Source organism: Talpa europaea, assembly GCF_964194135.1.
Source record: "Talpa europaea genome assembly, chromosome: 8".
Taxonomy (NCBI): Eukaryota; Metazoa; Chordata; class Mammalia; order Eulipotyphla; family Talpidae; genus Talpa; species Talpa europaea.
The window spans coordinates 11,698,708-11,711,003 of NC_140075.1; the positions used below are offsets into that span (position 1 = coordinate 11,698,708).

The 12,296-nt window shown below is 38.5% G+C and overlaps 1 pseudogene across 1 annotated transcript; it reads right to left on the reverse strand.

Moving 5' to 3' along the window:
- Positions 1-2,273: 2,273 nt before the first annotated feature.
- LOC311175146 (pejvakin-like) lies at positions 2,274-4,390 on the reverse strand (annotated as a pseudogene). Its single transcript has 4 exons — positions 4,180-4,390; positions 3,266-3,461; positions 2,576-2,717; positions 2,274-2,381 (listed from the first exon to the last, which is right to left on the reverse strand). The product of its transcript is annotated as a pejvakin-like (transcript).
- Between the last annotated feature and the right edge of the window lie 7,906 nt (positions 4,391-12,296).

Here is a 12,296-nt window from a genome sequence, read left to right on the forward strand (position 1 = left end):
TTTATTTTTCTATCAGAATTTCTCTACTGTGCTTTATAAAATGAAGTCACTTTTCTCCAAGATGTATTTTCTATTTTTCACCCATGAGAATATATTTTGAGACCTCCTTTACATGTAATTATGTTATAATAAATGTGAGACTGTTTTGCAAGTTTAACTTTGAGGAAACGTTCTATTGAATTTCCTATTGCTTTATTGACTTCTGTGTCCCAGTGGGCAGTTTTCCCCCTTTGGAACATATATGGCAAAATCTGCAAGCAATTCCTAATTCTAACCTTAACAGCATAAAATAAGTATGCATATGTCCCATTTATGTTAAAATGCCCCAGGAATTAACATTTCATTTGCTTATACATTTCATAGTTTAATCACTCAGTAAGATGTTAGTATAGCGCTGTCCCAAAGAGAGCTTCGACATACTCGCTGGTATTTTTGGTACAGTTTTCTGGCTTTTGGGTATTTGTACCAATGAAGAATGTTTAAACATATTTAACAGACTAAAGATGTTCTGCCTCTTAAAGCAGGCATGATAAAGTCTATATTGCTCTGAGTCTTGTATTCCTTCAGACATCAATATAGACTTTTTGTCTTAATTGTTTTAAATCAATGCCACAGTGGTTTCCAGTCCCCTTTCTCTAGGCATCACCTTTCTGTGTCACTTCATATCTTCAGTGTTATTATTAATGATGAGCATTATAAGCTGGTGTGCTGTCAAATATTTGATAAATGGGTGGAAGACTCAATGAAATGAAATGAAATGTCGGGGCCCCACGTTCGGGCGCCACCTGCCGCGGACCAGCGGACCACCACAGCAGTAGATGATGAGACCATCTCAGGGTTGAGAGAAGCGTGCAGGGTGGTCAGGGCGTCAGCGAAAGAAATGACAAACAGACACACTTCAAGAGTGAAAATCTGAGTGTAATTTTCTTTGAGTTTGTGACCAGTATATATATGTTTTCCAAAAGCACAGGAGTGAATATCAAAGAAATTAGCTTGCCCATGGGCTCAGTCTATCACCATCAGGGAGGTGATCTACATAACAAACAATGACCATTATAGAAGAAAGAAGGAAGTTTAGAAAGACAGATAAGGGATTAAAGTTCATAGTTCTAGAAAGACGGGATAAGATTTTTAGCATTCTTGTAGTGGTTCTTGGTGGTCTTATCTTTTGATAAGCTTCTGCCTTTTCAGGGAACTTCCGCTGCACTTCCTCTGCTTCAGGCTGTTCTCCCCCCACACGCTGGTTGCCCAGCCGGATCTAGGGACCATGGCGAAAGCCATTCCTAAAGATCACTGCGGGGGGAGTTGCAGCAGGTAGGGTTTTGCTGTTCTCCCCCTGCGCACTGGTTGCCCAGCCGGACCTAGGGACGGTTAACCCTAAAGGTCACTGCAGGGGGAGGATATCAAATGAGGATATCAAATGAGAATACAAATGAGGACATAGAGTGCTGTGGGGATTTTGTGACATGGTCAAGTTAAGAAGAGGAGGTAAGATATGCTATAGAAGATTTCATTGGTGCCAAAGAAAGGGTACATCTTTATTGAGACATGAAAGATTTTTTCTTCTGTGTATGTAGGAAAATATGGTCAGGCAGTAAATACCTATAGATTTACTATAATTATAGATTTTGGATTTTATAAACTATTTTTGCTGTGATTTTAACAAGAATATATGGTAGATAAATAATTTAGGTTAAGAAACTGGTAAAGGAAAAATTCAGATGTCTCACACAATAGATGGGGAAAAAAAACTCTGAGAATTAAATGTTTTAAATATTTTCAAAGGAGAAAGAAATAAGTGTGTCCTAGATGCCTCAACTTTAAAATGACAGCAGTGAGTTTGTATGAAGACGAACCCAGCAAGCATATGTATACCACATAATGGCAGCCCATTACTACTATCAATCACCCCGTTAACTGTGTACATAAAACCCCAAACTGTGCTCAGTGTGCTTTTAATTTGATACTACAATTAAACATTTAAGATTGCATTAAATTATTAACACATGTTTCTCATTTTACCAGACATGGGGCAATAGTTAAACCATAAAGTCACCATTAGTGCACGCTTGTCATCCTTAAATGTTGAATTAAATGCAGATTACAAATAATATTTAGAAAAATCTATGTAAAAAGCTATCTAAAACAATAGACTAAATCTTAAAAAAACATTTCTCAAGTGACCAGCAGGTGTTATGAAGGAACACCTTCATATTCTGAATTCTATACTTAAACCTTTTTTAACATAAATAATAACATTAAACTTCATAACTTTATGAGGTAGGCACAATTATCATCTCCATTTTATAGATGGGAAAATGATGCCCAGACAAGTTAGTTTTTCTTTCTCCTTCAATTTGCTGCAATTGACCAAAGCAACCCTAGAGAATTTTGGAAAGGTACGTAGCATAGTTGCAAAACCATTTCTGTACAAAATCCTAGATGCTTCTCAATAGTATTACAACTCCATTATCTCAACATTTGACAAAATGCACAAGTCTCACTGAAAAGTACTTTTGAAAAATTCCCATTGCAGCTTTTTAGTAAAAGAAATGAATGAGTGTGGTTTATGTACCCTCATAGCTTCTCCACGAATTCCAGCATGCACAGACAGTGAGCACTGTCATGTGGTTCGAATGCTCTCCATGACCACGCATAATACTGCCTTTCTGTTGCTCCTTGACTGACGTATTAAGCTGTGGTCAAAATTAATTTTTCTAAAATAAAGAAAAGAGTCATTCACAAGAATCTATGACATCTAATTACAGTTATAATTAAGTACATATTTGATATAATGTGTTAACTTGGTCATGGTCCATCTTAACTAAAAGTAAATCAAGGCAGGCCTAATACAAATTAGAAAGTATATTCCAAAGACATTTAATAATCTTCCTCTCTATTTCTTAAAAACATGTTTATTATAGGACTTTGCATTCAGCATGTCTGCTGCAGCAGATTCCTATATTCTTTTAATCAAATAATTCAGCAATCAAATAATTCAGCAAATGTATTCAGAGCCAGAGCGATTGTGTGGAATAATTAAAATTTCTGCTTAAACCAAATGATTTTAGACTTCTACCTTTATCCAAAGTTTGGATATAATTTGTAGTATTTCAAACAAATCAAAACAAATTACTCTATTAAATATAACCTGAATGTTTTATTTACAGAGAACATTTCATTCTTTGTAATAAAGTTGATATAATTTATGTAATTAAAATAGTTAATGAAAACATTGGGATACATTAAGTACTATTATACTGACTGGGTAGTAATTTCCTTGAGTAATGTTGGTACTTCTACTTCATGTTTGGTTACTACACCAAATGAAGCTTTTACTGCAATGGAATCTGATCCAGAAACATTAATCCCAACATCATTGACAATATGGTTTCCTTGCCTTCCATAAAGAGACACATCTGATTCATCTTCATAATTCAGTAATTGATAAGATGAAATACCTTTCAGAAAATGAAATTAATATTTTTAAATGTCTTGAATTTTCTAGTGTAGATCATATAAAATAGCATGTTAATTTACTATGCAAGACTTGATTACCTAAATATTAATGAAAAGATACCACTTCAAACCAAGATCAAAATAGCAAATCAATTAATTTAACAACAAAAATAAAAACCTGGAATACTTAAACGAAAATTCACTCAACAACTTTTTAAGCATCAAGATCCACTGGTGGGTTGAAAGAAAAACAAATGTTTAAGAGAAATAATTTGTCAAAATGCCCACTTATCTCTAACTATCCTGAAAATACATTTCAGTTTACCAATTGTAATAGCTGAATCATAAAAAATAAACACATTATTTTCATATCATTTGACTCAATGAGATAGGTAAGACTAAATGATACCCCTATCTTACAGATGAAGAAATACATCAACTCATATTCTCAGTTCATTTGGCTAATACAATTTATAAAACAACTGAAATAAAATTATACAATGAATTATCTTATAAAATAGGTTTGAAGATTATTCAACCAATAAGATTTAATACTATATAAATATTAGGCATTATTAATATTACACTACTATTGTAACAAAAGTTGGTTTTATAAGTGAGATATACAATATCACAAACATAAGTAGTGTTTACACAGCTATGTTTAGATTATAACAGAGCTGAATGAATAGTTACTACCAAGCAGATATTTAAACTTACCAGTTGAAATTTCTCTGTCTCCTAGAATAATATCTTTCAGTGTAAAAGGCGTGGAAGTAAATTTATATCTAGGAAGCAGAAAGCACTGCTTCTTTTTTACCACCAGACTTAGAGGTTGGTATCTGTCAGCCTCACTGAGACTTGGAACAGGAACTAATCTCCCTCCATCTCCAATTTGCTTGACAAAGCTCTTGGTAGCGGCAGCAAACATATTAATATGGTATCAAAATGTCATCAACTGCAACCCTCAGATAATAAATCCATATTTTCAAAGAAAATTAGGCACAAAACTAAATGTTGATTTTAAATATAATTATACACCTTAAAAGAAAGCATGGTTCCACCAAGTATTTTACCAGTGTACAATTCACAACACTGCCTCCCTTGCTGCACTCAGGTAATGAATTATAGATGAACGATGTAAAATGATATACTATTGATTAAAAAAAAAACTTCAATTTGGAATTTCAGTCTATAGCACAAAGGTATAAAGAGAAAAGTAATACTTCTAAAATACTACCACTGTCCTTGAGAGTGTCCCTGTTGATAGTGGTTTGCCAGTTTTGAGGGCACAATGCAATTTAGGGATTAATGTTAGCCCTGGACATCATGCTACCTTGGACCTAAGCCCAAAGGGAATTCCTTCTTTAACCAGTCATGCTAATTTTAGCAACAAGAAGTGCGGTTTTGAATCCTTCTGATATACAGTTCATTGAACATTTCATTCATTTTCCTTGTATGCACAAAATTAATGTAAAATGTAAATTCACAGCATTTTTTAAAACTACATGCAGATTTTTAGAAAATACGGAATAAAAGTCAAATTATATATACTGTATACTATGACTTAGGAGTTTCTTACTCTGAAGCCGATACACAGACATTTCTTTGAGATAGAGTCATGCTTGCATTTATTTTGTTTTTGTTTCATTATCTTACTTACTCAACCTTTAAAGAGAGCTATGTAAGGTTCTGCCTTCTTTTTAATGAATTCTGCGGCTAAAAATAGATTTTAGCAAACGAATGTGAGTGATGAAATAGTGTATTGCTATATATAGTTATGTGGTTGTTAATATTTTGTTGTTTTTTTTTATTTTTTTTTAAAGAGGCATGTATTTTTATTTATTTATTTATTTATTTTTTTGTTTGTACATGCACTGGGTACAGTCAGAAGCGCGGGAGGGTGAGAGAATTCACCAGAGCCAGAGAGGGGAGCAGAGCAGGCAGAAGGACCGAAGTACACTGCTGAGGGGAGCAGCGGGTGGCAGGAGAGGTCTGCGCACCATGTGGGACCCTCCTCTGGTGGCCGGGGAGCAGCCGGGGATCGAACCGGCACCGCAGAGGCCGCGGGCAGCTTCGCAACCCAGCGCTCAACCGCTGCGCCACTGGGGAGTTAATATTTTGAAAGAGTGGTTACATGGTACTTTCAGCAACGTAACAACATCGTCCATAGTAATTAATATACATACATTTGTAGAGGGAGTAGGAGGAAAAGCATAGACTTAATTCAAGATCCAAATAATATACTTTTTTTCATTTGCTTTTAAGTACCGGGGTTTAAGTACCATCAGGGTTCGTGAGTAACCATGGTTTTATTTTTTTTTTTTTTTTTTTTTTTCTTTCTTTTTTTTTTTTTTTTTTTTTAAATAAATTTTATTGTTATATTCCCCATACAATTGCAGCCCCCCCATTCTGACCCCCATCCCTCCCCTCCCGCCCCCCTAAAAGTGTCTCTGGTTCATAGTTTTTTGTTGATTTTGATTTTCACTATCTTATAGTTATTCATTTTCCTGGTCCCTTATTTAAGTTTTCTAGATTCTTGCTATGAGTGAGACCATCCGGTATTTTTCTTTTTCTTTTTGGCTTATTTCGCTGAGCATGATCCCTTCCAGCGCCATCCATGTTGCTGCAAATTGCATGTGTTTATCTTTTTTGAATGCTGAGTAATATTCCATGGTATATATGTACCACATCTTCTTGATCCAGTCATCTATTTTTGGGCATTTGGGTTGTTTCCAAAGCTTAGCTATTGTAAACAGTGCTGCTATAAACATAATGCCCCTAGGTACGCATAGTAGTATTGCGCAATCTCCCAGAACACGAAGAAAGCACAGGAGTCATTTTTACAAGTGGCTCGAGAAGCGACACATCCAATCTCTCTTTCTGAATACCACCAAAGGGGGTGCATCTCAAATGCCATTACAGCCCGCAACACAGGTGGGTAGACGCATTTCAACGGCAACCTGTCCACTGACAAGCCTTCCTTTACAACCTATCGTGCCTGCCTGGGGTTGGCGGGCCCAGCATTCACCCTGTTGCACAGCCTCGAAGACAATGGGCCCAGCTGCCAGGACAGGAGGGGGAACCCCCGTCGTCCCCGCGAGTTCCTACAGGCTGGGCTCGTGGAGCAAAGCCCACTGCAGCCTTCAGGGACGACAGTCCCCGGAGCCTCCAACTTTGGAGCCCTAGGAGGCTCTTTAGCAATTTTGCGTTAGGAATTTTTAAATCTTTCTCTTAAGTGACGCAGCCCCCTCCCTAACACCACCATCAGCACCAACAACAAATAAAAATGTGAGGCTCAGTCAGGGCTCACAGATTCGTGCCTGCCCGACAAGCCTCTTTGCCGAGGACCAGCCTCCGGCAAAACGTCGTGTCAGCGGTTCCTGAAAGGATGAGACTGCCTCGGCGAAAAAGAAAGGGCTGAGGGAAAGGGAATGAGGAGACACCGACACTTGGTGAGGTGTTAGTATCTTCTGCCGAAAGACTCAGCAGGTCTTTATTTATTCATTATTAGTAATAATAATAACAAAATACATCATCATGTGTAAAGCATAAACAATTAGTATATTATGTTTCCCATAGACTACTGGCCCCTACAGGTCTCAGCCAGATAGCAGCTTTCAAGGTTAACAGATAATAAACCAAACGTAACATTAAAGCTACTTATTTTTTCATTTAGACAATTATTTAAAACAGTGAATAACCGCCAGTGCATCCCTATCAGCTAAAGCCTAAGCATCAAAGGACTATTCTATTCACATGACCTTCAGCCGGAGACCAGCTGCTGTTCAGCTATCAGAACTTTTTCTACCTAGAAACTCCTTAACTCAAATAGCTTCATATTAAAAACTTTCCCAAGAAACTTCAAGAGAAAACAAAATAGAAGGACCTACTATGATTATTGTATTGTAATGCTTGTCAGGCATGCTCAATAAGTTGTCTTCCATTGTCAAGTAGGCCAAATCATTTAATAATTAGTTTCTAATTTTCCATGTTGTTTATTTGCAATATACTGATGCATACAATATAGTGCCTAATGTACTTTTTTGGGAATTTTTTTCTTATTTATGACCAAGAACAAAAAGTGAAGGAATGTTAGAACTTCAACCTCACGGTGTGAGGCACAAGGAATCTTCAGCTCCACGGTGTGAGGCCCTTTGGCTTTGCCCCACGGTGTGAGGCCCTATGGGCTTCGCTGCTTGCCAGTGTCTTATCTGGCTGGGGCATCAAGGCCTCCTGCAGCACCTCCCCCTTTTTTGTTTTTGGCCATCATTTGCATAGTTTGCAACTCAACACGTGTCTGATTGATAGCATGGAAAAGCAATTTAATAAACAATGGGAAGAGTATCAATATAATTATGGTGACAAGCAAAACAACACCTAAAGTAATAAACGATGGGAACCAGGCGGCCTTAGTGGTATAATGTTGCAAGGAAGCCAGGAAGGAAGCAGCAACTTCTGCAGGTGTGGAGGAGGGGGCATGAGCTAAACTAATTGCCTTAATATCTTTCTGCAGAGCAGTAAGGTCCAGGGAAACGTTTGTATTATTCCAAACACCCAGTAATTGATTTTTGACATTATTCCAAGAAACAGAAGAAGAGTTATAAACATGTGGAGTGACACAAATCCATTTGTAATCAGAATGACATTTGGTAGTCAAATGCATTTTTATGTGTTGAATTTGATTGCCAATATGTAAATGTGATTCCTCAAGAACAATTAAACGAGCTTCAAACTTATTATCAATGTGGTCTTGGATAATCAAAGCGTGTGTGATGTTACAAGACAAATCATTAACATGGGAGATAGTGTGAACTTGTTGCACGAGAGCAGTAGTAGAAACAGCAACAGAACTAATAATAACAATAAGTGCCGTAATACCCAGTATAAGTGCCGCTACAAACCTTTTGGAGCGACGCAGTCCCTGTCCCACAAGCTGAAGAGCATACAGTCCAATGTCATCATACCATGGCTGTTGTAAGCTTACAGGGAGCATGACATAAGGAGGTTGATGTAAGATAACAAAAGTAGCTTTAGACAATGAGCCAACAGAGGTAATACAGTTGGTGAGAATACAGCCCGTACAATTAACATGAAAAGTATGGTGATGATAAGTAATGGTTAAATGTCCGGGGCCCTCAATGAGGAGGGCATGAGGGGGGCCCACACAAGCCCGCACGGTGACAGCATGAACAGAATGTCCAGGTCGGCGAAAAAGCACAGGTGAAGTGGCGGCAAGGAGGCAAAATAAGTCCAGGTATGCATGGGAACCATTCGAAGTGTTGATGATGTAGGTGGGAGTAATCCATCCCGCTAAATACCATCGAGTGATAGGTTCAAGGGGTGGGATGAGGCGATTCGACCGGTTGTAGATGAGCGCATCCTGCAGAAGAAACCTATAATCCTTGGGGACATTAGTGGCAGATGTAACTGCTCCAAAAACTGAAAAATCATAAATAGAAAGATTAGTTTGGTAAGGCTGGTAACAAATTCCTGCAGAAGGAAACCTACAATTATGCCAGGTGGGAAATCTGTGATTTGTGTTAATAATATTCTGGGAATTATCTGAGTTATAAATTGAACAGGCTGGGAGAGTGGAGGATACTGAAACTCGAGCTATGTTTTCATTAGTGCTGCAAGGACCAAGGAGAGATATATGCAGTACCCATAAATCACGGTTAGGTCCGGAGGAGGAAGGCTTTGAAGTTACTGTCAAAAAATATTTATCGTTAATAGGTAGGCAGCCAGGTAGTTGAGACTTCATATAGACAGGACTGGATGTAAAACACATAGGAGGCGAATCCATGCATCCCTGAAAAGAAAAGTTATTAGTGCTTTTAAATAAAACAAAAGAGTCTGAATCTCCACCTAGTAAATCAGAATAATTAGTGAACACACGGGGAAAGGGAAATCCCCAAGGAGTGGGATGGAAAAAAGGGGGGATCTGGGATGTAAGCCCAATAGGAAACAGAAGGCATGAGAGAAGCAGGAGAAGCTGGTGATATGCTGTATGAGAAGATTGCTAGCACAGCAAGGAACATAGTCTCCAGGGTGATGCGTGCATTTTGCTGCATAAGTAGCTGTTCAGAATTAGAGGCCAGATTTTTGAGCAAATTCCAATTGTCATGATGAGACGTCTTATGAACCCAAAGGTGGTGCAGGGAAGAGGACAATCTTCCAACAGGGGATCTGGAGTGATGACATCTTGGAGGAGGTGGGTGGTGTCCCAGAGGGCTGCACCTATGCATCTTGGAGCATGGGTTGTCTGATGGGGGGCGTGTCGGTGAAGGCTTTTGAGACATGATGTCGGATCAGTCTGTCAGGAATCCAAATCGGGCTGTCCGAATCCTGTGGAAAGATACAAGCATAGCCTCTCCCATTTGCTAATAACACATCAGGGCCTTTCCATGTTCTGGAAAGGAGATCTTTCCATATAACTTGAGGTTTGGGGGCCACTTGGTCAGGGTCCCAATGTCTATTAACTGGTGACAATCCTTGAGAATAACAATTTAAATAATTGATGACAAACATTGCATGAGTTAAAATATGATGAGCCGAACTATGTTTAAAATCAGATTGTTGTAGTTTATATATCTGAGACTTTAAAGTCTGCTGGGCTCTTTCAACAATAGCTTGCCCTTGTGGATTATAAGGAATTCCTGTAGAATGAGCAATTTGAAATGAAGCACAAAATTTCTTAAAGGCAGAGGATGTATATACAGGAGCATTGTCAGTTTTAATAGCACGAGGTTTGCCTGCGTAGGCAAGACAAAACATTAGGTGTTGAGAGACATCTTTAAAAGCTTCTCCTGTCCGGGCAGTAGCCATAATAACATGAGAAAATGTATCTATGGAAACATGGACAAAACTGAGTCTCCCCAAACTAGTAACATGAATGACATCCATTTGCCAGAGATCATTTGGTCTGAGGCCTCGTGGGTTCACCCCCATCGGAAGTGAAGGGTGAGTGGTGGGGCAAGCCGAGCATTTGCGAACAATTTCTCGGGCTGTTTCTCGAGTCAGATGAAATTGTTTCCGCAATGAAGCGGCATTTTGGTGATGAAGGGAATGATCAGTAATTGCCTCCTGTACTGTGAATACTGCTGCTCGAGTCAACAAATCGGCCAGTTCATTCCCTCGAGCTAGAGGACCTGGTAATTTAGAATGACCACGAATATGGCCAACATATACTCTGGATGTCCTAGATCTTATTAAAGTTTGCAGCTCCAATAGCTGTGGAGGAATGGTAGTCTTAGCATCAGCAATTACAGCAGTCTTAATATCAGGAAATAATCTGGTTACATATTGGGAATCAGTAAAAAGGTTAAATGGCTGATTTTGTAAAATTTTAAATACTGTGAGAACTGCAAATAATTCAGTTTTTTGGGCTGAGGTTTCTGTTGTCTGGATGGACTCTGGTATGTCATTGATAACGAAAGCAGCTCTACTGTTGGAGGAGCCATCCGTAAACACAAGTGCAGCAGGTTCTGGCAAAGGCACAGCACTAACAATGGTTGGAAAAATAAAAGCCTGTTTCTTAAAGAAATGAAGCACAGGGTCGGGAGGCAAGTGAAACTTTATTTCACCCGAAAAAGATTGCAGGGCTATTTGCCAGTCATCACTTAAACTAAGCAAGTCATTAAGTTGTTCTTTCTTGTAAGGTAAAACAAGAACAGGAAATTCTCGGCCAAAAAGCTCAATGCTCCTATGCTTTCCTTTAACATTTAACGCAGCCACTTGGGAAGCATAGGGACAAACAACCTTCTTTGCAGTAACTGGTAAATGTAACCATTCCAGTGGCCCCTTTTGCCACAAAACACCCGTTGGTGTGTGTGGGGTGACCAAAATTATGAACTCCCAAGGCTTAGTATAATCTAGCCGCAACAGTTGTTGATTGTTGAGGGCATCATTGACCTTTTGTAAGGCTAGTGTAGCCACAGGTGTTAATTGCCTAGAGGAGTTAGGATTAGCATCGCCTTTTTTTCTTTATTTATTTTTCTTTCTTTCTTTATTTATTTTTAATTTTTCTTAAATAATAAATTTTATTTTTATATTCCCCCATACAATTGCAAACGCCCCATTCTGACCCCAATCCTTCCCCTCCCGCCCCCCCACCCCCCAAAAAGTGTCTCTGGTTCATAGTTTTTTGTTGATTTTGATTTTTACTTTCTTATATTCATTTTCCTGGTCCCTTATTTAAGTTTTCTAGAGTCCTGATATGAGTGAGACCATCCGGTATTTTTCTTTTTCTTTTTGGCTTATTTCGCTGAGCATGATCCCTTCCAGCGCCATCCATGTTGCTGCAAATTGCATGTGTTTATCTTTTTTGAATGCTGAGTAATATTCCATGGTATATATGTACCACATCTTCTTGATCCAGTCATCTATTTTTGGGCATTTGGGTTGTTTCCAAAGCTTAGCTATTGTAAACAGTGCTGCTATAAACATAGGGGTGCAGGTGCTCTTTGGAATTGATGTTTCTGTGTCCTTTGGGTAAATACCTAGCAGTGGAATTGCTGGATCATATGGAAGCTCTATGTTTAGTAGGTCCAGAAATCTCCACACAGCTCTCCATAGTGGTTGGACCAGTTTGCACTCCCACCAACAGTGCAGGAGAGTTCCTTTTTTCTCCACACCCTCGCCAACATTTGTTGTTGCTAATTTTTTTAATATGTGCCATTCTCATTGGTGTGAGATGGTATCTCATGGTAGTTTTGATTTGCATTTCCCTGATTACAAGTGATGTTGAACATTTTTTCATATGTCTGTTGGCCATTTGCATTTCCTCTTCAGAGAAGTTTCTTTTTAGCTCTTCTGCCCATTTTTTGACTGGATTA